This window comes from Calliphora vicina, chromosome 5, assembly GCF_958450345.1.
Source record: "Calliphora vicina chromosome 5, idCalVici1.1, whole genome shotgun sequence".
NCBI lineage: Eukaryota > Metazoa > Arthropoda > Insecta > Diptera > Calliphoridae > Calliphora > Calliphora vicina.
This window is the reverse complement of record NC_088784.1, coordinates 98,021,292-98,044,779: the sequence shown is the minus strand read 5'-3', so window position 1 is coordinate 98,044,779 and position 23,488 is coordinate 98,021,292. Positions and strand designations below refer to the sequence as shown.

Below are 23,488 nucleotides of genomic sequence, written 5' to 3'. Positions count from 1 at the left end.
CGTATTCGTTGTAAGCGAAGTAGATACAACGTGCGTTTACAGTCCAACCCAGGCCATATCATCCTCGTAATGGCACAGATGGATTCAGTACCCCACTTTGTTTGGGCAAGTTCTTAATATGCATTATTTAACCGCTGCTTACAAGTCGACAGCGGAATTCCACATAGGAAGTCTATTTCATCTTCCGACATCGAGGCTCCATGATTTTGCAAGATATTGTTGAGTTTGGCAATCTTCATGCCCCCAATTCTTGGTCTTCCAACTTATTTGGCTGGCATGGGCGATCTTTGTCTTCCGTGTCAAAATCACCACTTCTGCACCGTACAAACCATCTCTCACACGTTGAAACCGATGGAACACATTCACCACAAGCTTTTTTGAGCAATCTGTGTGCTTCAGCGGTACTTGTTTTCAAATAAAAGAAGTAAAGCAAAACTTCCCGCATATGACGCTTTGTTGGCACAAAATTCGAAATTTCCGAAAGAAAAAAAATATTGTTTTTTACACTATAATGTTCAATAACTAAGTGAGAATAAATGACAGATATGTATCCTTCAAAATGACATACATATAAGTTATTAAAAACAAAAACCGCGTTCAAAAGATACACCATCTATTGTAAATCCCCAATTTTTAAGTCATACACCTAAAATAATGATATTGACATAAATTTCAACATACATAAGTCATTTAAAGTTTTATGAAATTAATCACTCTATCAAATTCTGTACAGTTCGGACCATTCAAGTCCCCATAGAAGGCCAAATCTGCATATTGATAGTGGGTATACAACTTGTTACATATATGATTGATTTTCGAAATATCATAAATGCTAAACCCCTTATTACAAAAATCATACGAATAATTTATTTATTCGTCTTCCTTAAAACACTAAATGAAATGTTTGCAAATTTTAAAACAAGATAATTTCTGTAAATATTTGCTGTCTAATCTAATTAGAGTTAAATGGCAAACATAATAACAAAGATTTTGTTAATAAAAATAAAAATGTTAATAAGATTAAGTTATTTATTTTACTCACACGTATCTAAGTATAAATATTACACTTCGGTCTAAACAGATTTTCTTAGTACAATAGTATCTCCATTTTAAGTATACCTCTTTAAATCGAGTCAAATATCACTACACTACTACAAATAATAACATCTTGATTACTAGTCTCAGTCAGAAAAAATAAACACATGAAAAATAAAACACAAATCTAAATGGAAAAATTTTGTCTTATAAAATCAGTTATAAAGTAAAACTCGAAACTCGTGGGTGTCGGCTGAACTACTTGCAACTTGCACAATAACAATAAAAAAAAATAAAGAAAGAAAAATTAAAACAAAACAACAAAAAAATTTAAAGCTAAACAAAAGCGGTAAGTTTTTTAACAGCTTGTCACTATAGATTGAGAACAAAAATTTAAATTTGCCCCCCGTAAACATGCCAATAATTTGAATGAATGGATATCATTATATTGGATATCTATGGACTTTATAACACTTTATGAATAATTTGGGGACAAAATTTCGTGGTGTGGGGTTTGGGGATTTTAACAAAATTCGAATTTATCAAATTTTTGGAGATTTCTAAGTTTTAAACTGTTGTGTTTTGACTTTTTACTAAAATTTCATGTAAACAAATTTTATTTAAAAAAAAAATTATTAAATGTTTGACATGCATTTAGGGTTTTTTTGTTTCTAGGATAGTTTCTATTTAATTTAAAAAAATTAATAAAAATTAAATATAGAAACAAAGGGCTTCATTAAAGTTAACAAATATTGTGTGTATGACTTAAAAATGCGGGATTTACAATAGATGGCGTATCTTTTGAACGAGGTTTTAGTTTTTAATAACTGTCATTTATTCTCACTTAGTTATTGAACATTATTGTGTAAACAGCAATGTTTTTTCTTGATTCGAAAATGTCGAATTTTCTGCCAACAAAGCGTATGACACTGAAGCACACTGATTGCTCACCAAAGCTTATGGTGAATGTGTTCCATCGGTTTCAAAGTGCGAGAGATGGTTTGTGCGTTTCAGAAGTGGTGATTTTGCCCAGGATAGCCAAAAAAAGTTTGCAGACCGAGGCATTACTCCATGAAAATTTATGTAAAACTCAACAAGAGCTTACGAAATCATTGGGAGCTACTCCAGCAGCATATTCAAAACTTTTGCAAGCAGTAGAATTCATCCAAAAACAGGGAAATTGGGTACCATACGAATTGAAGCCTAGAGATCTTGAAAGGCGATTTTTCAGGTCCGAAATGATGCTAGAATGCTACAAACGAAAAACCATTCATTACTTGCAATGAAAATTGGATACGTTACAATATCTCGAAGCTTAGGAGATCTTATGTGAAGTCGACTCGACTTCAAAGTCAAATATCCATGGCGCTAACGTAATTGTCTGTATTTGGTGGGAGCAAGAGTGTTCTATCTATTATGAGCCTGTACCGAACGCAACTGATTTGTTTCAAGCGAGCATAAGACGAAAAACGCCCTACATATGCGACCAGGCATCAAGCACTTAGTCACATGTTGCAAATGATTTATAAAGAAATGGTTGGAAAATGTTACCTCACCCGGTTTATGGTCCAGTCCGTACCCCATCCGACTACTTTTTCTTTCCATCGATGCAGAATGCACTCTGTGGGTTACGCTTCACTTTGGAACAAAGTATCCGATATTGGCTTGAATCGTTCTTAGAGGAGCAGTTTTTTAGGATCGGAGTCCATATGTTGCCAGAATGATAGGAAAAGGTCATAGCTAACAATGACCAATAAGTTTATATTGTTCAAATGTTTAAAAATAAAAACTAATCATTTTAAAAAATCCCGCATTTTTAAGTCATTCACCCAATATTAAATTGGTTTTCGTTACTGGTTTAATTTTAAACGTATCCCTTTGAAATTATTTCGACATTTGGAAGTTATTAGGACAAAAATAAAGGACAGTACGATCAGTCGAAAGTACAAAAAGATGGGACTGGAACTGTGTTACTTTTCCTTAGTTTTGCAATGACTTCTGTTAAAATTATCATGTAATTTTCCGCAACTTCACCTATTTATAGCAACGAAAACAGTATTTTACAGAATACAGTATTGTTTTCATTTCTGGTTTTCTGGGACAAAATTGGGGATTTTTTGGGGACATCTATTATCAGATTGGGGACATGAGCTTGGAATAATTAAGATTAAATGAGTCTTCAAAAAAACATTCGAAATGCAATACATGCTGAGAGAAAACCGATTCGTGATACCAACCGAGTTTTCAGTTCTTTCAACAGAAAGTCAGTTAACAAAGAAGAATTTCGGCTGAAGCAACCAAACTTTTGTTACCCTTTCCAAAATTTTGTAGTCACAACTGTAAAATTCGTTCACTAAGGTAGAATCATTCGATTGACAACAAATTCGGTTGCTATCACGAATCTGTTTTCTCTGTGTGGAAATGTTGATATTTGCCTTTTAAAGAACCCTATACAATTATCCCTGGAAATAACACGTCCATAAAATGTTTCAGAACTCTAATGTAGAAATGAAAATAAATCACAACTATCTTTGAATTAAAATTATCTAACAAGAAGTAATCAAATTTCAGCTCCTTCCTATTTTTAAATACATACCTGGCAGCGCCTTCAGGAACTCATAAAAGAAAACGTTAATCGCAACTTTTAAATCTCAAATTAAATGTATAATAATTATAAACACTTACCTTTTAACGCCTTTTGCATTTAAATGAGGAAATAATGAGTGTATGCTCTTGTTGCTGTTGATATTCTCAACTCTTTGTACAATTTTCCACCCAAACAAATCACAAAAAAATAACAGAAGAAGCTAAAAAAAATAAAAAAGAAATAATACTATATAAACAAAAACATTATTTGCATAAACATGTTGCTTTTTCGTACATATTTATTATACCTACCATCAAACAAGATGGGAACTATGTTGAGTTTGTCATTCCGTTTGTAACTCATTCAAAGTTTTGTTGCCGACCCACACATTAGTATATTTGTATGTTCTGGGTCCTCATGAGATTCTAAGACGGTCTAGCTATGTCCGTCTGTCTGAAAACATGATGGGACCCAAGCGGAAATATTCCACAAATACTCTCTGTTGATAAGGTTTGTTTGGTATTGAAAATGAACAATATCTGTCCATGATTTCACCTAGCCCCCATTGAAATGTCCCCCTGGAATACTGTTTCGCAGTCATAAATATGTTGATTATTCGGCAATACTGATAAAATTTTGCACAATTATGTTATAAGTACTCAGAAATTATACTGTCAACAATTATGGCTTAAATCGGGCAACATTTGTCCCCAGTCCCCATACAAGGTCGCCCGCAGAAAATGTCTTGAACTTTCATAATTGCGTTATAATAATAAATATCATATACATAAGTATGAACTTAAATCTTTTTTAGGTTAGTAAGGATCGGTTCATTACTTCTTCAAGTCCCCATCGAAGGCCAAAACATAATATTGATGCTGGGTATACATGATTCGGCTTAGTCGAATATAACACTCTTATTTGTTTTTTTATAGCATTTCTTTTAATAGTTTTTTTGTATTTGTGTATTTTTTTTATAAGTGCAACGACTTTTTTGTTTTCGTTTTATCTCCAACAACAGCAAATACTTGCAACAAGCTATTTTTTAAATGTTTTTTTTTTTTTTTGTTTTTGTTTAATCTCTAGTGTCACTTTACATAATTGTTTTACAATGACACTTTGTCAAAAAGATGCTGCTCTGTTGCTGTTGCTCTGTTGTTGAGTGAGTGCCCAGCAAACATGACAGATTGATCTTAAATCAAAAATGATTTGAAAATAAAATCGTTCTTAAAGATTTGAAGTTTTGCAGCAAATGTTTCATTGTATGGATGGGGACCAATTGAATGATTCGGTTGCACAAATAGAATATTTCGGTTCTAGCAACAGAAAATTAGTTGATAAAGAAGAATTTCGGTTGCAGCAATTAAACTTTTGTTACTGCAACTGTTAAATTCGGTCACTAAGGCAGAATCGTTCGATTGGCTACAAATTCGGTTGCTACTACGAATCTGTTTTCTCTATGTAGACATCGGTAACGCTATAATTACATATGTTTTCATACCACTACGAACCTTAAGACATCCCATTGTGTAAGAAAGGGGTCTAACAGAATTCATCATAAATTAAAAATTCTTGAATGTATTTGTTTCATCCAAAAAAAGTTGTCAGAATCAGAGCAACTTCTTCTATAAAAAGTTGTCTGATTCAGAGCAATTTTTTCTATAAAAAAAGTTGTCTAATTCAGAGCAATTTTTTCTATAAAAAACTTGTCTGATACAGAGCAACTTTTTCTATAAAAAGGTTGTCTCAAACAGAGCAACTTTTTCTATAAAAAGGTTGTCTCAAACAGAGCAACTTTTTCTATAAAAAGGTTGTCTCAAACAGAGCAACTTTTTCTATAAAAAGGTTGTCTCAAACAGAGCAACTTTTTCTATAAAAAGGTTGTCTCAAACAGAGCAACTTTTTCTATAAAAAGGTTGTCTCAAACAGAGCAATTTTTTCTATAAAAAAGTTGTCTAATTCAGAGAAATTTTTTCTATAAAAAATTATTAATTATTAAAAACGCATTTTTAAGTCATACACTCAATAATTGTGAAGTCAATTAAGATTAGCGGAGGTTGAATTTAAAGTTAATACCATAAATATTTCCTAAATCACCGTAAAGCAAAGTACCAATTTTCCTTTTCCCATCAAATTTTTAATTACAAAGTACTCCATTTTGGCAATTTTTTTGTAACAAAGATATGCCTCAAATGGGGTTTTTATCCCGGGAATTCCCGGTACTAATTTCCCGGGAATTTTGCCAATTTTTCACTACCCGATTCCCGGGATTTTTAGTCGGGAATCCCGGGAATTAAAAACTGACGAAAATACATAGAAAACAAGTTAGAACTCTGTTTTTTTCACCAAAAAACATTGAAAAGTTGTTTACAGTTTTTTGCTTATATCTTGGCAATAATAGACCGCTTATTATTATTATTTACTTTGGTTTTTCGTAAAATTTAAAAAGAGAATTCATTATTTATAGAATTTATTTCTTATTGAATCATTATATTTTCTTTAAATTTTTTCTTCAATTCCATAACAAAATATCTTCAAAAATTTTGTAAGTGATTCGATTTAACAAAAATTTAATCATTCAGAGTTTGAATAAGTTCCGTTATTAATTAACATTAAAATTCAGTTTAAACAAAGGCTTTGGAATGAATCTAAAAAATTAAATATTAGGAATGGATTTATGGAATGAAAGGCTGACATTTTTTAATTACGGATTAAGATTTTAGTGAATTAAGCTCAAATTTGATTAATTAATTCGAAGCTTTGATATTTAATAATTATTACACTAATTTTTTATATGAAATTTGGCTATAATATTCCTAATTTACAGTATCATAATATATTTCGGGAATAGCCGGGTACCCGGGAATGTAGAAAAAAAATTCCCGATTCCCGGGAATCAAAAAAGTCCAGGAAATTAAAAACCCTAGTCTCAAACGACTCATTTGTGTTTATGTCCACAAAAAAAATATGTTTTAAAAAAGTACCAAACTGTACCCGGATTTGCCCAATCTACACCTTCTCACTCGAGTTCCATACAAAATCATATTAGGTAATTTTTGTATGACTATAGGAACAAATGCTTAAAGTTTTATGAAACTTAAGTCAATAATTTTTTATAAAATAGTTTTTCCCGTTTTTACGCTAAATATCAAAAAAGTACCAAATTTATATTAAGTATGTTTGACAAGATTTAAAATTAATTTACATATATTTTTATTGGTTTAAAAGATACATGGGGTGCCAAAAATGTAATAAATCATAATTTTTACCCTTTTGTCCTTTAAAATTTCAAAATTTCCAAAAATTACCAGACCCTTGTCTGCAAATTTTTTAAGTAAATAAATGATTTTTGTAGCTGTATTAGTTTAGAAGATAGAAGGCTAACGAATTCTCCCATTTTTACCCCCTAAAGAATAGTACTCTGTTCATATTTGCGAAAAAATTATGGTTTTTTCAAATGATCAGCTGTTGATTTTAATTTCGTGCGAAAGAAGTGCTGCTTATGTTATTTCGTGTGAAAAAAAAAGTTTGCCAGATGTATTTCATATATTTTCCACAATAAGAACAGAGTACTGTTTTTGCGAAATTATATCAAATCATTCTCAAACGTTTGACATTTGATTTATGTAAAATAATTTGGAACTTGACAGCAAATCTCAATGTTTGCTGGACAACTATGCATGCGTGCGTGAGTGTATAGAATTGTTGTCTGTTTTAACTCACCTTTTGTTTCATTAAATGCTTTTTTTCCCTTTTGCACATATAAATTTATTCTGTTTTATTCACTTATTTACATTAGAATGGCCCCTTTTATAAGGGGTCAGAAAAACTGTTGCTATTGCCAACTGAAATTAAAGTTTAATTAGTTTTGTATAAACAGATTTAAAATAACCAATCTGAACAATGTTAATGAAAAAGGACCTAATTGTTCTTCGATCCAGCTCTATAAAAGGGAAAAGTTATAGATTTCTTATATTGTAATATATATAAGAAATCTATAACTTTTCTAGGCTTCAAGTAAATGGTTCCATCCTAATTTTCATATGTTTATACATAACAGTTGTTTATTTGTAACAATAAACATTTAGTTCGCTTTGTGAACTGCTAAAAGAAAATTAAACAACAATAACAAAATGTAACAATATCTGACAATTACCATACATTTGTTACATTAAATTGTGAAAAATGCAAGATTAAATTTCATGTGTACCTGTTTTTTTTTCTGTTAACGGAGTTAAGTGATGAAACAAAACAGAGCAATTTTTTTTTCAATGGCCAGAGTCATAAATGAATCATCAGAAGTATTGGTTGGATTACTATACTCTACGGATGGATTATCTCCAATCACGATTAATGACTGGGCATACTAGTTGGTCAATATTTTTAGCATATTAGGTATGACCGTTTTAGCGGGAAATCTAAATATGATTGAATTTAATATTAATTAAAAATGAAGAACTAAAGGAGGTATAAAGAAGCACGACTGAAAAGAAAATTAATGACTTTGTAAGAATCACGATTTACTTTGAAATTGTTTAAGGAAGAATAATGATTGACTAGAAAATTAGAAAAAGAACATCAATTGACGTTGACATTAATTAGGAAATAACCACGATTGACTAGGAAATTGGATGTTTAAAAGAACCGCAATTAACAAGGAAATTGGATCTATTAGAGAACCACAATTTCTTAGAAAATTGGATGTATAAAAAGACCACGATTGATTAGGAAATTGAATGTATAAAAGAACCACGATTGACTAGGAACCATGATTGACTAGGAACCACGATTGACTAGGAACCATGGTTGACTAGGAACCACGATTGACGAGGAACCATGATTGACTAGAAACCACGATTGACTAGGAACCCTGGTTGACTAGGAACCATGATTGACTAGGAACTTCGATTGACTAGGAACCATGATTGACTAGGAACCACGATTGACTAGGAACCATAGTTGACTAGGAACCACGATTGACTAGGAACCATTATTGACTAGGAACCACGATTGACTAGGAACCATGATTGACTAGGAACCACGATTGACTATTAACCATGATTGACTAGGAACCACGATTGACTAGAAACCATGGTTGACTAGGAACCACGGTTGACTAGGAACCATGATTGACTAGGAACTACGATTGACTAGGAACCATGGTTGACTAGGAACCACGATTGACTAGGAACCATGATTGACTAGGAACCACGATTGACTAAGAACCATGGTTGACTAGGAACCACTATTGACTAGGAACCACGATTGACTAGGGTGTATTAAAGAACAGCGAATGACTAGGAACCATGATTGAATAGGAACCACGATTAACTAGGAACCATGATTGACTAGGAACCACGATTGACTAGAAACCATGATTGACTAGGAACCACGATTGACTAGGAACCACGATTGACTAGGGTGTATTAAAGAACAGCGAATGACTAGGAACCATGATTGACTAGGAACCACGATTGACTAGAATCCATGGTTGACTAGGAACCACGATTGACTAAGAACCATGGTTGACTAGGAACCACTATTGACTAGGAACCACGATTGACTAGGGTGTATTAAAAAACAGCGAATGACTAAAAACCATGATTGACTAGGAACCACGATTAACTAGGAACCATGATTGACTAGGAACCACGATTAACTAGGAACCATGATTGACTAGGAACCACGATTGACTAGAAACCATGATTGACTAGGAACCACGATTGACTAAGAACCATGGTTGACTAGGAACTTCTATTGACTAGGAACCACGATTGACTAGGGTGTATTAAAGAACTGCGAATGACTAGGAACCATGATTGACTAGGAACCACGATTAACTAGTATCCATGATTGACTAGGAACCACGATTGACTAGGAACCATGGTTGACTAGGAACCACGATTGACTAGGAACCATGATTGACTAGGAACCACGATTGACTAAGAACCATGGTTGACTAGGAACCACTATTGACTAGGAACCACGATTGACTAGGGTGTATTAAAGAACAGCGAATGACTAGGAACCATGATTGACTAGGATCCACGATTAACTAGGAACCATGGTTGACTAGGAACCATGGTTGACTAGGAACCACGATTGACTAGGAACCATGACTGACTAGGAACCACGATTGATTAAGAACCATGGTTGACTAGGAACAACGATTGACTAGGAACCATGATTGACTAGGAACCAGGATTGACTAAGAACCATGGTTGACTAGGAACCACGACTGCCTAGGATCCACGACTGCCTAGGAACCATGATTGACTAGGAACCACGATTGACTAGGAACCATGATTGACTAGGAACCATGATTGACTAGGAACCACGATTGACTAAGAACCATGGTTGACTAGGAACCACTATTGACTAGGAACCACGATTGACTAGGGTGTATTAAAGAACAGCGAATGACTAGGAACCACAATTGACTACGAACCACGATTGACTAGGAACCATGGTTGACTAGGAACCATGGTTGACTAGGAACCACGATTGACTAGGAACCATGACTGACTAGGAACCACGATTGATTAAGAACCATGGTTGACTAGGAACAACGATTGACTAGGAACCATGATTGACTAGGAACCAGGATTGACTAAGAACCATGGTTGACTAGGAACCACGACTGCCTAGGATCCACGACTGCCTAGGAACCATGATTGACTAGGAACCACGATTGACTAGGAACCATGATTGACTAGGAACCATGATTGACTAGGAACCACGATTGACTAGGAACCATGATTGACTAGGAACCACGATTGACTAGGAACCATGATTGACTAGGAACCACGTTTGACTAGGAAATTGGGTGTATTAAAGAACCACGAATGACTTGGAACCATAATTGACTAGGATATTGGATGGAAAAAAGAACCACGATTGACTAGGGAGTTGAATGTATAAGAGCACAACGATTGGCTGTGAAATTTGATGTATAAAATAACCACGATTGACTTGGAAATTAACTATGATTGACTAGGAAATTGGATGTATAAAATAACCACGATTGACTTGGAAATTGGAAATATGAGAGAACCACGATTGACTAGGAAATTGGATGTATTAAAGAACCACAATTGACAAGGAAATTGGATGTATAAAATAATTGAGATTGACAAGGAAATTGGATGTATAAAAGAACCACGATTGACTAGGAAATTGGAAATAAAAAAGAACAACGATTGACTGATTTGAAGATATAAGAGGACAACGAATGACTAGGAAATTAGAGCTATAAAAGGACCATGATTGGCTGGGAAATTGGATGTAAAAAAGAACCACTATTTAGTTTTAAATAAATTAATATAGATTCACGATTTACTAGGAAGTTGACGATCTCTAACTCTCTCTTACGAATAATTGGGGCGAAAAATTCCTAATGGCTCTGAATCGTTTATGGATTATTAACATAACATAGATATTCAAAGACACATCACAAAAAGATCTAACGGGTTCAAATCGTAGCTCTACAGCAGACAATTGATATCCCTAAGACGGCAGATTAAATGATTACACGAGCACTGCAGATCTATGATCAATGTTCTGAATTGTTTGAAAATAAAAAAAAAAAAACATTTTATCCTGATTTTCTTTTATTCGTTTTTTGATCTCATCAAGGAACTTAAAAACCGATACTTAATAAAATTAACTTCAAACGAAAAATGCATTAATATTAAAAATATTAATTCAAAGTTTATTACCTAATAATTCATATTATTTAAAAATTTCTTTGTCTTATTATAAAACTTTAAATTTTTACAACTGCTTCTCATCCTGTTCATTAGCAAAGTATTTGTTTATTTAAATAATATTTAAGTTAATTATAATTGCTGTTATATAACGACTACATAATCATTTAATTGATTTATTCTTTTTTTACTATTTACAGCAAATTATAGTGTTCGTCATAAATAAACGTGAGTTTTAAGATTTCTCCAAACAGCTATGAAATAAGTTGCAAACAAAGCTACACAAGCCGCAAAAACATTTGTATTTAATAAAAAGAAATTTTTTTTAAGAAAAATATTCTATCGTAAAAATATTTACGCCCACATTCCTGACAAGTTACAGTCCTCAATAACCAGGTGAGTGAGTTAGTTGTAAAATTTATACATTTCACAGCGTTTATTAACTTGGCTTACAAACGGCACATCGACACACAGCCAGCTAGATAACTCTGCATATTTACTTGTACCCAAAAAACAAGTTTAAACAAGTTACTTGGGTAAATAAAAAAAAATTTACTCGTAAACTATATAAATTAATAGTTCTACATTTATGTAGACAATATTTTACTTATTCATTAATAAATAGTGTTGGATAAGATTGAAGAAGAGGTATGTATACAATATTTTTGCATATATAGAGAAAAATCCAAAACGTAATTATTAATTTTTTAAGATTTACCTACTATTTTTTATTTTGTTACTTCATTTGTACCAATAACCCAAGAGTTAATGAGTCATGCTGATGTTCACATATTTAAAGTAAATAAAAAAAATATTTCTACTTCCTCTTGTTTTAATATTTATAAATTATACCAATTTATATAGTCTAGACTCTAGACAATAAAGATCAAGGATATTCGTTATAATACTGACAAATTCATCTGCTAGTGATTACAGATTATGTTTTTCCATTTAGATAACTATTAAAGCAAGGTCATACTGCAATACGATTTTGGGTAGAGAATACAAGTGATCACAGAATAACGATCTTTTTATGTAAACCACTATTAAACGAAGTACATACAAGAATTTTCTGGTAATTTAAAAAAAAAATCGATTTCGGATGGAGTGATCACAGATTACCGCTCTTTTTCCATTTAGACTACAGGCATTTTAAGATTTTGAATTGAATACAAGTGATCTGTGACTATCGCCGTTTTTACATTTAGAAAACTATTTAAGGAACAGCCATTTATTGTCTAGAGTGATTTTGGGTAGAGAATAGCCCGCTTGTTAAGGAACTGTAGCAAATTAGAATTTTAATATTGTAATATTTAGGCTACTATTTAACTAAAGTTAGAGTTCATATTTATATTATTATTTTAAAATTATAACTGCATTAATATTAGTTTGTTTAGTTTGCAGTGTAATACACAAATGTTCTTCCATTTAAATCTACATATTTACAATTTCTAATTGCATGTTACACCTGATCTATATATTACACGCAACATTTTTTCCGCTACAATTCCAAGTACCATCATCATGTTTGTAATGTGTTTATAATTATCAAATTTGATTGTAATAAATTAAAAAAAAGTTCACGTAATAGTAATAGGTTTGAAAAACACAAAAATGTTTAATTCCTAGTTGTAAAAAATTGAATATCCACCACCCAGTAAACAATATAGATAATTTTAAAACAGCTATTATTGCCATTATTCTTTTACTAAATATTGTTACGTTTTTTTACCTTTTAAAAATGGTGGTTTATTTCCTTTAAATAAACCGTATTATTTTAATTGCAAATAAAGGCAGTTTAGTATTTTAAAATTGTAACGACTCTTTATTTCTTAAAATTTATACAACAATTTAAATTGTCACCCTCTTTTAATATACACACTTTAAAAACACACGTTATAATGTACAAGAATACAGTTGATGTAAAGTCTAACAGCACCTACAATACACTGACTCTCTGCAAGCTACTGTTACTATTTATCTTCTAGTAGTTTCATGAAATGTCTATCTTACGGTCAAAACTAGAATTGTTTAAACCTGGAAATGTTTATAAATTCAGATTGATAGTACAATATTTTGACTAAATATGTACCCCCATATTCATATTCAACTTTTAAATTTATAAAATGTTTATAAAACAAAAATATGTCCGTACAAAATTCCTTTTATAAAACTTTCACAAAACAAGGTCTGTAGGATATTCTTATAACGTTAGGTACCTCAAAAGTTCTTTTAAAAACTTAAAATTTCAATTCGTATTTAGACCACTTATTAGCTAAGTGAGTTATTCTTCTTTGTCAACTGGCTTTCTGTTGCTAGAATTCAATCATTCGTTGGTCATCGCAACGAATCTACTTTATCTGCGCAGAGGAATTATAACTTACACTTTAATCAGATAGACTACACCAGGCTACAGGACTACATGACTATAAATGTCGTTGGTAGCATTCGTCGCCTGTAGTTAGCTGACTTTGAATTTTAAAGTTTTAGCTTAAGTTGGATACAGCGGCAACGGTGGTCGTGTAGCTGTGATGGCGTCAACATAATAGTCTTAATCACAACAGCACGGCTACACGAAATAGACTACAGCAGACATCAAACATACACGACTATAAATGCCGTTAGCAGCAATCGTCGCCCAGTTGTCAACTACTAAATTATAATGAAAACGACAGCAACATCGTAATCAGCTGACATTGAAGTTTGACGTTTTAGCTTTAGTTGGCTACAGCAACAACGGTGGTTGGGCAGCCGTGTAGTTGTGATGACATCAAAAGCAAAGTCTTCATATTCAGTGTATGACTTAAAAATTCGGGATTTTCAACTGAAAGCAGTCTTTGGTTTTAACAAATTATATTGAATTTTGAAGGGTACATATACTTTCACAGAAAGAATTATTGCTAAAATATTTTCTAACAATCGCCTGTCTGAAACTAATTTTATTTTCTATAAATATTTTTATAGATTCTATTAATGTTTTTGTTTGATTTTTATATTAATACAACACTTGGGATAAGACAACAACACAAGCAAGTAAATAGGTGTGTTTGTTGTTATCATGTGCATCTTACTCACATTTGGTAATTTCGTTTGCATGCGTGTTTTTAACATGATTTGATATAATTCTCACTTGGTTAAGAATATTTTTTAAATAAGTAGTTTTGTTTTTGTCAAAGACTTTACAAAAATTGTATGATGTATGATAAACATCTAAAAACATTAAATACTGTTTTAGCTTTTTCTTTCTTAATTTTCTTATTTGTATTTTTTTTTCTCTATTTTCCTATTTTTATTATTTTTTTTTTCTGATATTATTATTTTTTAAAAATTTTATTGGTTCTATACCAATTTAGCTTAAAAATTATTTTTTGGACCAGACAAAAATTTTACTGTTTTAAACAAATTTTTGTTTGAAATTGTGTTGTAAATTCAAACAACTTTTTTATTAAATATGATACTTTTTTTAATTGAAAAAATATTGATTTTTTTTCAATTAAATTTTTGAAAATTTCTTGTTTGAATTTACAAATTTTGTGATAGGTCCTAATTCAAACAATATTTTGTCTGATTGAGCAAATTTCTTGATTGAATCAGAAATTAAATTCTTTCTGTGTTCATTTATTCTCACTTTGTTATTGATTTTGTGTAGACAACAAATTATTTTTTTGCTCCGAAAATGTTGAATTTTGTGCCAACAAAGCGTCATATGTGGGAAGTTTTGCTTCACTTCTTTAATTTGAAAAAAGTGCCTCTGAATCACATCGATTTCTCACCAAAGCTTATGGTGAATGTGATTCATCCATTTCAACATGCGAGAGATGGTTTGTGTGATTCAGAAGTGGTGATTTTGACACGGAAGACAAAGAATTGAAGGCATTAGTCCATGAATATTTTTGTCAAACTAAACAAGAGCTTGCAAAATCATTGGGAGCTAGTCAATCAGTAATTTCTAAACGTTTGCAAGCAGAAGAATTCATCCAAAAGCAGGGAAATTGAGTACTATATGAATTGAAACTGAGAGACCTTGAAAGACGATTTTGTATGTCTGAAATGCTACTTGAACGCTATAAATGAAAATAATTTTTGCACCGAATCATTACTTGCGATGAAAAATGGATCCATTATGATAACCCGTAGCGTAAGAGATCTTATGTGAAGCCCGACCAAGCATCTGAATTTACTCCAAAGACAAATATCCATGGCGCTGTGGTAATGCTCTGTATTTGGTGGAACCAAAAGGGTTCTATTTATTATGGGCTGAAATCTGCCCAGACCATCACAGGGAATCTGTACCGAACGCAAATGAATCGTTTGAACCGAGCATTGGCCAAAAAACGCCCAGAATATATGGCCAAATATGAAACCATAATATTCTATCATGACAACGCTAGGCCACATGTTGCAATACATTTTAAAGAGGTTGGCAAGTTTTTCCTCACCCGTCTTATAATCCAACCCTTGCTCCGTCCGACTGCTATTTGTTTCGGTCGATGCAGAACGTTCTCTCTGGGTGTATCCCTTCAGAACAGAGTATTCTTGGCCTCAAAAGATGAGCAGTTCTTTTTGCTCGGAATCGATATGTTGCCAGAAAGGAAAAGGTCATAGCTAACAATGGCTAATACTTTAAATAATTATATATTATACAAATGTTTCAAAATCAAAGCTAAATATTTTAAAAAAATCCCGCATGTTTAAAGAAATTTCTAGGAACACAGAACAAATTATTAAAATTTTTATTGAAAACTCATTAATTTATTGCTTATATAATAGCTATGTTCAATAACTAAAAGTTGTTACTAGTTAGTAACAATTGTTACTGGAAAAGCGTTCATTAACTCAAAAAACTAGCAAGTAGAGAAAAAATCAAGAGCGAATAAATTTTAGAGAGTGTTCTCTCGTTGCAAACTATTACAAGTTCTATTTTGAACTCGTAATCAGTGTAGCCAGATGTGGGGATTTGTCCCCAATTTGGGGATTTCAAGATTTTTTTGGGGACAGAATTTCGTGGGGAGGGATTTGGGGATTTTAACAAAATTTGGGGATTTACATCCATTTTTGGGGATTTTACATTTTTAGACATTAGCGGTATTCACAATGTAGAGTACTTGGCCTAGTAATAAAGCAGAAGAGCTATTTATTGAAAAACATTTCAATTTCTAATCTATTTGGTTTTATATTTTGTTTAAATAATCATATTTTATTTCTTTCATTTCTTCAGAATTTGATGAAAAACATAAAAAACACAAAGATTTTTCGTTTTCAGGACACTACTTTGATAATAAAAAAATTAAAAAAGGATTTCATCAAAAGTTCACAGATATTAAATAGTTTTAAATTCTTGCTAAACACAGAAAGCTGAATCATTCTCTAGGAGCCAATTTTTGACTTCGTATTTAAATGTTAATTACACTGTGCGAAAGTGAAAAAATGTCAAAAAATTTCAAAAACATCCTCAAATTCAGAATTTATTCAAAAAAAAAAGTTTTCAATGATGTTCTTCAACTTATCGTCGACCTGTAACTTAAGCTGGCCACACACGGTTGATTTGTGATTATGATTTGGTCGTGTTCGACATCTTGTTACTTGTTAATGGGGATGTGCGCGATACTTTTTTCTGGAATAAAAAATCGAATATTATAAAGCTCTTGATTTCTCAAGGAGTTATAAAAACTAATTCATACAAAAATCGGATAAACATCAAGAATTCTTTGGCAGGTTTCAAAGTAAAATGACATCTTCCAAACAATTTGTTCCAAAATCGATGAATCAACATTTTGAAAACTGACAATGAGGTAAATAGATGTAAAAATGCTTGTCGTATGTTATTATGCCAGATTGCAACTTTAGTTTGTTTAACTCAACATAGTAAAATTTAGTATTAACAATATAATTTAATTTTTTTTATGGTGACAAAATTGGGGATTTCAATTTTGAAATGGGGATTTTTTGGGGACATCGACTTTCAGATTGGGGACATAAGGTAAACTTTGTCTGGCAACACTGCTCGTAATAGTTAGCAGCTTATATTTCATATGTTTCGTGTTATTGTTTATTAATTTACAATTAAAAAAAAAAATAATTTTCAATAAAATTGAAGAAAATGTGAGTATTTATACATTTTAAAAGGAATAAAATAAGAAAATTGTGTGTATAAAACAATTGTTACTGGAAAAGCGTTCATTTATTTTTTACTATTTTTGAGAATTTAAGTGAGTAATTTTGTAAATTTTGATTTTATTCTCTCGTTGCTAGTATTTACTGGGAAAGTAAATGAACAGACCTAATATTTCAATTTTTGTAATTTGTTTATATTTGAAAAATGATTGAAAAGTTGCTCATAATTTAATTTAATTTATAAATTAAGTATTTGAACATAGCTAAAATCTTAACATTTTGCGTGTTGGGTTATTCGAGCATTTATTAAATTACACGTACTATTGTCGTTATAATAAATCAAATTATTTGAAAACATATTTATTTAAGCTGACATCTTTATGAATCAACAAATTAAATGTATGACAGACTATACATTCGTAATAAATACTCAAACATACATAGGAAAAGTAAACAGATATTATTAATTTTCTGTTATAGCTGTTGAGTTTATTTGTCAGATTTAAACAAAAAATAATTGTAGCACGGAACATGGATTATTCCACAGTAAAAAAATAAAAGTATTTTATATTAATTGATTGAATATATGAAATACATAAATTTTTATACCCTACATGATTTTAATGTGCTAAAATATTGTTCCAATACCCACCTTAAAGTATATCGATCAAGTTAGGATCACTTTCTTAGTCGATTAAAGACGATGCCTATTGAATGTGATTACAATCGGTCCATTATTTCTCCTAGCCCCCACACAACTGTCCTATCTGAAATCGTTAAGCTCTCATAAATATCTAGTTATACAGATATCCAATCCAATATATAAGCCGAACTCGCACTATCAATTGTTGTGACGATCGGTAAGTTTCAGACCTAATTTAATCGCAATCGGTCCATAATTAGTCATAGTTCCCATATAAATTTTAAAAGAAAACTGTTTATAATACTCTTCTCGGTGTAGGGTCGGACTTGACCAACTTTGTTACTTGTTTTATATTGGAAACATATTAAGTTTCCGTTTTAAAATTGTTCTTAATTATACTAATGATTTCATTATTTTAGTATTTATTGTTAACTTTGTTTTTTATCATAACTTCAGATTTTAAAATAATCATGATTTATTTAACAAACAATTACAAATTCAACTTGTTGACTTGTCTCTCTAGTCATTCTTTTGAACAATAATCTGAAAATAATACTTGTACATACCAAAAGAGTTATTTAAGGGCTTATGACTTCAAGGTTTTTGCTTGTATTTTTTTGTTGTTTATTTAAAACAAAAAAACAGAAAGTATCTAAACAACAATGTTCAAGAGGCTGTATAGGTATGATCTTTAAGTAAATTTAAATATTTACAAACAAAAAAAAAAAAACAACTAACTTTATCATCATTTACATAAAATGTTTGAGTTGCAATGACTGGTGTACGACTACAAATATTACAACAGGCACTTGGGGAAATTCCCCGCCAAAAAAAATAAACAAAAGGGGAAGGTTTACCCAGTTAACTAATATAATGTTAGCTGTTGTTTATATATTTATGGAAGTGATTTTAATATCTTGAGTTCTAAACTTTTATACTTTTAAATTTTTTAGAAAATTTAAAATTTTGGCTGGCTAAAACGGTTTTATTTTGTAAGGTATACTTCCCCTTTGGATCATTAAACTGTAATTGCTGTATGATAAATAAAAAATAAATATTAAAAGTTATAAATTATGAAAAATCATAGTAATTATTAATTTTTTACAGTTTTAAAACTACAGTAAATGCCGGGTTTAATGAATTTCTAAATTTTTAGCATTTGTACAATATAAATTTATTCAAAATAATGGCCATTGTCGCAGCAAAATAACTGCTCATCTTTTAAGGCTAATAACGTATCAAGCTAATTTCAAATACTCTGTTCCAAAGTGAAGCATATCCCAGAGAGAACGTTCTGCACGATCGACAGAAATAGTTGTCGAACGGGGTTAGAATCAGTTGGGTTCCCTGTGATATTCTGGTCAGATTTCAGAAGCTCATAATAGATAGGACCCTTTTTCTCCCACCGTATACAGAAAATTATCTTAGCGCCATGTATATTTGGCTGTGGTGTCGATTCGGCTGGTTGGCCTAACTTATTGTAATGGATCCATTTTACATCGCAAGTAATGATTCGGTCTTTCGTCTTTCAAGATCTCTCGGCTTCAATTCGTATGATACATATTTTCGATGCTTTTTGATGAATCCTCGGCTTGCAAAAGTTTTCATGTTGCTGCTTTAGTAGCTCCCAATGATTGCAAGCTCTTGTTGAGTTTGACTACAATCTTGATTTAGTAATGCCTCCAATTCTTGATCATCAAGCTTTTTTGGCTGGCCTGGGGGATCTTTGTATTACGTGTCAAAATCACCACTTCTGACCGATGACGCCGCCAACCCAAAATCTCCACCAAACAATGGCTTTTTCGGGATGCTCTTTTATCTTATGTGAATTGGTATCGTCCCAAATTCGACAAAAAATAGTTACCCATTCATCCTGAAATGAGCCTCATCTCGTAATATGAGCGAAGAACGCCGAACGTTGCCCGAACAGAAGACCTACTTTGATAAAACCATTTAATCATTTGCACTTGTTGTTGAACGCTATATCCGTCCATGGTGATTTGGCAAAACAAACTGATTAAATGACAGTCAGATGTAGCTTCAAAAATATGGAGTTCATAATTAGTCATATAAGATCCTCTTCCTTTCGGAATAAATTATTGAAATTTTAAAAGAAAAATATTTTTGGTCATTTACTTAGTGTATGGTATTAAATGGTCAGGCTTGACCGAGCATACTTTCTTACTTGTTTTTATACCCTTCACCTTCCTGAGGAAGGTATATATGTATAAGTTTGTCATTCCGTTTGCAATTTCCACAATATAATTTTCCGACCCTATAAAGTATATATGTATGTATATTCTGGATCCTTATAGAGTCGATTAAACCATGTCCGTCTGTCTGTCCTTGTTGAAATCAATTTTTTAAAGACCCCAGAAATTTTCGAGATACAAATCTTCAATAATTCTGTCAGACATGCTTTCGAGAAGTTTGCTATTCAAAATCAGTCACAAATGGCTGAGATATGAGAATAAACCAGGACAACCTCGATTTTTGACCTATATCTGGAATACTAAGTCATTAATATAGACAATATGGATATCTAATAGATATTTCAAAAACCTTTGCAACGACGTATATAAGACCAAAGTGAGTTGGACCTACAATGGGTCAAAATCGGAAAAAATATTTTTTTAACCCGAATTTTTTTTTTCACCAAAAAAAAAATTAAAAAAAAAAAAAAATTTTTAAATTTTAAAAAAATTTGAAATAACAATTCGAAAAAATTAAAAAAAAAAACTTCGAAAAATAAATTAATTTTGTTTACCTAAAAATATTAAAATTTTTATTTTGAAGTTTAATTTGGTGAAGGGTATATAAGGTTCGGCACAGCCGAATTAGCTCTCTTACTTGTTTTTATTATTTTTGTAATAGATAGCTAGTAACTCAATGTTGAAGTAAAGAAAAAACAAATTAAATTAAAAAAATTTCCCGACATTTTTTTGGTTTTGTGGCTACCTAAGCGCTACATAAACGGAGTTAAGAATCATTTCTAGGAAGTTCATATGTTGTTTATTGAGATCTTAGGTACATTTTAATAGTATTTATATCCTTGAGTTTTTCGAACGGTGTGCTTGCTACCAATGAACCTGAACAGGGAAAAAAGGTGAAAAAAATAAAATTTTTTAAAGTTTTTTTCGATTTTGATCATGAAGATGAAGTTTTTTTGATTTTATATGTTCACAATTTTTGTTCTTTATGACAACAGTTACAACTTTGCCTCAGATGACAAAAGTTCCAATTGGTTTGCAAGAGAAAATTATCACCTTTTTACAAAAATGAAATCTTTGGGCCCATACAAAAATGACTTTGGGCAAAACGGGTCTTTTATTTGGTCTTTTATCACTTACGGCCATTCTCACAATGTACGATTAAAAGTTAACGTGAACTTTAACCGCAAGTTAGGCTAATTTGAATTTCACAATGTACGATTAATTCTTAATTGACACTATTTAACAACAAAGTTGCTGTTAAATATAACCGAACAAATTTCGCCGGTTAGCATCTTAATTGTAAGAAATATAATAAAAGAACATGGAAAAACATTTATATTTTTGTAATATTTATAATTTTTAAAAGTGTAAAGCGAAGAAAAGTAAATTTTGCACGGGGTGATCCATATACCACCCGGATATTGCACTTACAAACCAAACAACAAATGTGCAATTTTCCTTGCTGGATTTCAGTAATTGTTTTTATTTTTGTTCTGTAAATTTTACAGTTAGGTACCTTAATATTTTTGAGTTTTATACGTTTTTTATTATACCACTAAGAAAACACAAATTATTATTTTTTATGCCGTCTTTTAGACAATTTTTTTATATTTCAATCTTTCATTACACTATTTTTCGTAAACAAATGTATGCATTATTGCCATACTTTCTACTGAATGCTTTGGTTAAGTAATCAAATGATGGTGAAACGTAAATCGGTAACCGTTGGTTAAATGGACCCCGTTAAACAAACCGACAGTTAGTTAATTTTCCGGTTAAAATGAAATAATCGTACATTGTGAAAATGGCCGTTAATGGAGTCCGTATATGGTTATATTTTTTCGTGTTGCACTGTGTTATAGTATCGATAGAACAGGTGAATACAGCCCATATAGCGGCGATGTCCTGACATTGCCCTGCATATGGTGGGAGACCCAAATTATCCAGATGCAGTGAACAATCTTAATTTATTTTATTCAATAATGTTAGTTATTTTTGTATTTTTGATTTCAGAGTTTTTATGTTTTTAGCACTTATTGAAAATCGCTCGTTTTACCATATCGTTAATTTCAGTGTTATTGTTAAAATAAACAATTATGCCAATTTGCTTATCAGTAACTATAATACGATTTTAAATGTTGGTGATTTGTGTAGAGCTTTCTTGGTAATGTTAAGAGAATAATTTTATTTGTCAATAAGAGAGAATATTTCCATGAATTTCAATGAATGTAAACAAATGTAGCAGCACTTTTTATATATTTCCATGAATGGCGCTAATAAAAGCTCAAAACTACAGATTATTATTTCTATTAAATTCATTTATTTTGACAAATCATGTATTGGAATCACTAAAAAACTCGATTTCAAATGGTTGGAGCTGAAGTGTTTTCGAGTTGATCTACGTTCGTTCAGCTTTCTAGCGCTAATGGGGGCCAGTGCGTGGCCCCTCAAAGTTGGTCACCTCGGGTCTCAAATTTTTTAAAAAAATCGCCAGAAATCCATTTATTAACTGAATGAGCTGAAACTGATCTTAAAATATAAATAGTCCTCGAGAAGATCTACAAAAAATACGCTTACAGGTGTAGGTTATCTCTATTAGTTGAAGAGATATTTAGGTTTATTGATTTTTTTTTTTAATTGTGCTCGATCTTTTTTTGGTTTTTTAGATATGGCAGATACGGAGGGTCCAAATTTATTTTTAAAATATCAGTTATATTTGTGATAAAATTCTATATATAATAAATACAACTTGCTAATAGTTATCTGGTCCCTATAAAAAGTTACACGTATCCAAAGTTCGAACATGTAAAAGGGGCCGTATTTTTTTCGGGACTATGAACAAAGTGTTAAGTAAAATTTGGCTCCCTTAAGGGGACCTATCCCCCACCAGGCCTATCCAAACTTCGCCAATTTTTAAAAAAAGTTTTAGGTTTGAGTAAAAAATTCTAAAAAGGCAAAGCACCGATCCTCGAAAAAGCTCCATATTTGTATAACCCCATATATTTCTTAAATACCTCCAAAGTTTTTTTACTATCACAAGTAGGTACTTTTCTAAAAAAATTCACTTTTTTGAATCATATTTTCCCCGTTTTAGGATTTTCGGTATTTAAAATTAAAAAATGTCAAACGTTAAAATACCATTGATTTAAGGACACTTGGATCTACATTATTTATAAATTTTGTTATGATA

The 23,488-nt window shown here is 31.3% G+C and overlaps 1 protein-coding gene across 1 annotated transcript in view; it reads left to right on the top strand.

Moving 5' to 3' along the window:
* Nucleotides 1-1,267: 1,267 nt before the first annotated feature.
* The window catches only part of olf186-M (Ki-ras-induced actin-interacting protein-IP3R-interacting domain olf186-M), a 38,412-nt gene continuing 16,191 nt past the window's right edge, over nucleotides 1,268-23,488 (top strand). Inside the window, exons 1-2 of the mRNA XM_065510514.1 lie at nucleotides 1,268-1,384; nucleotides 11,529-11,724. The gene's annotated coding sequence lies outside the window, so the exon portion shown is untranslated. The remainder of the gene's footprint in view (nucleotides 1,385-11,528; nucleotides 11,725-23,488) is intronic.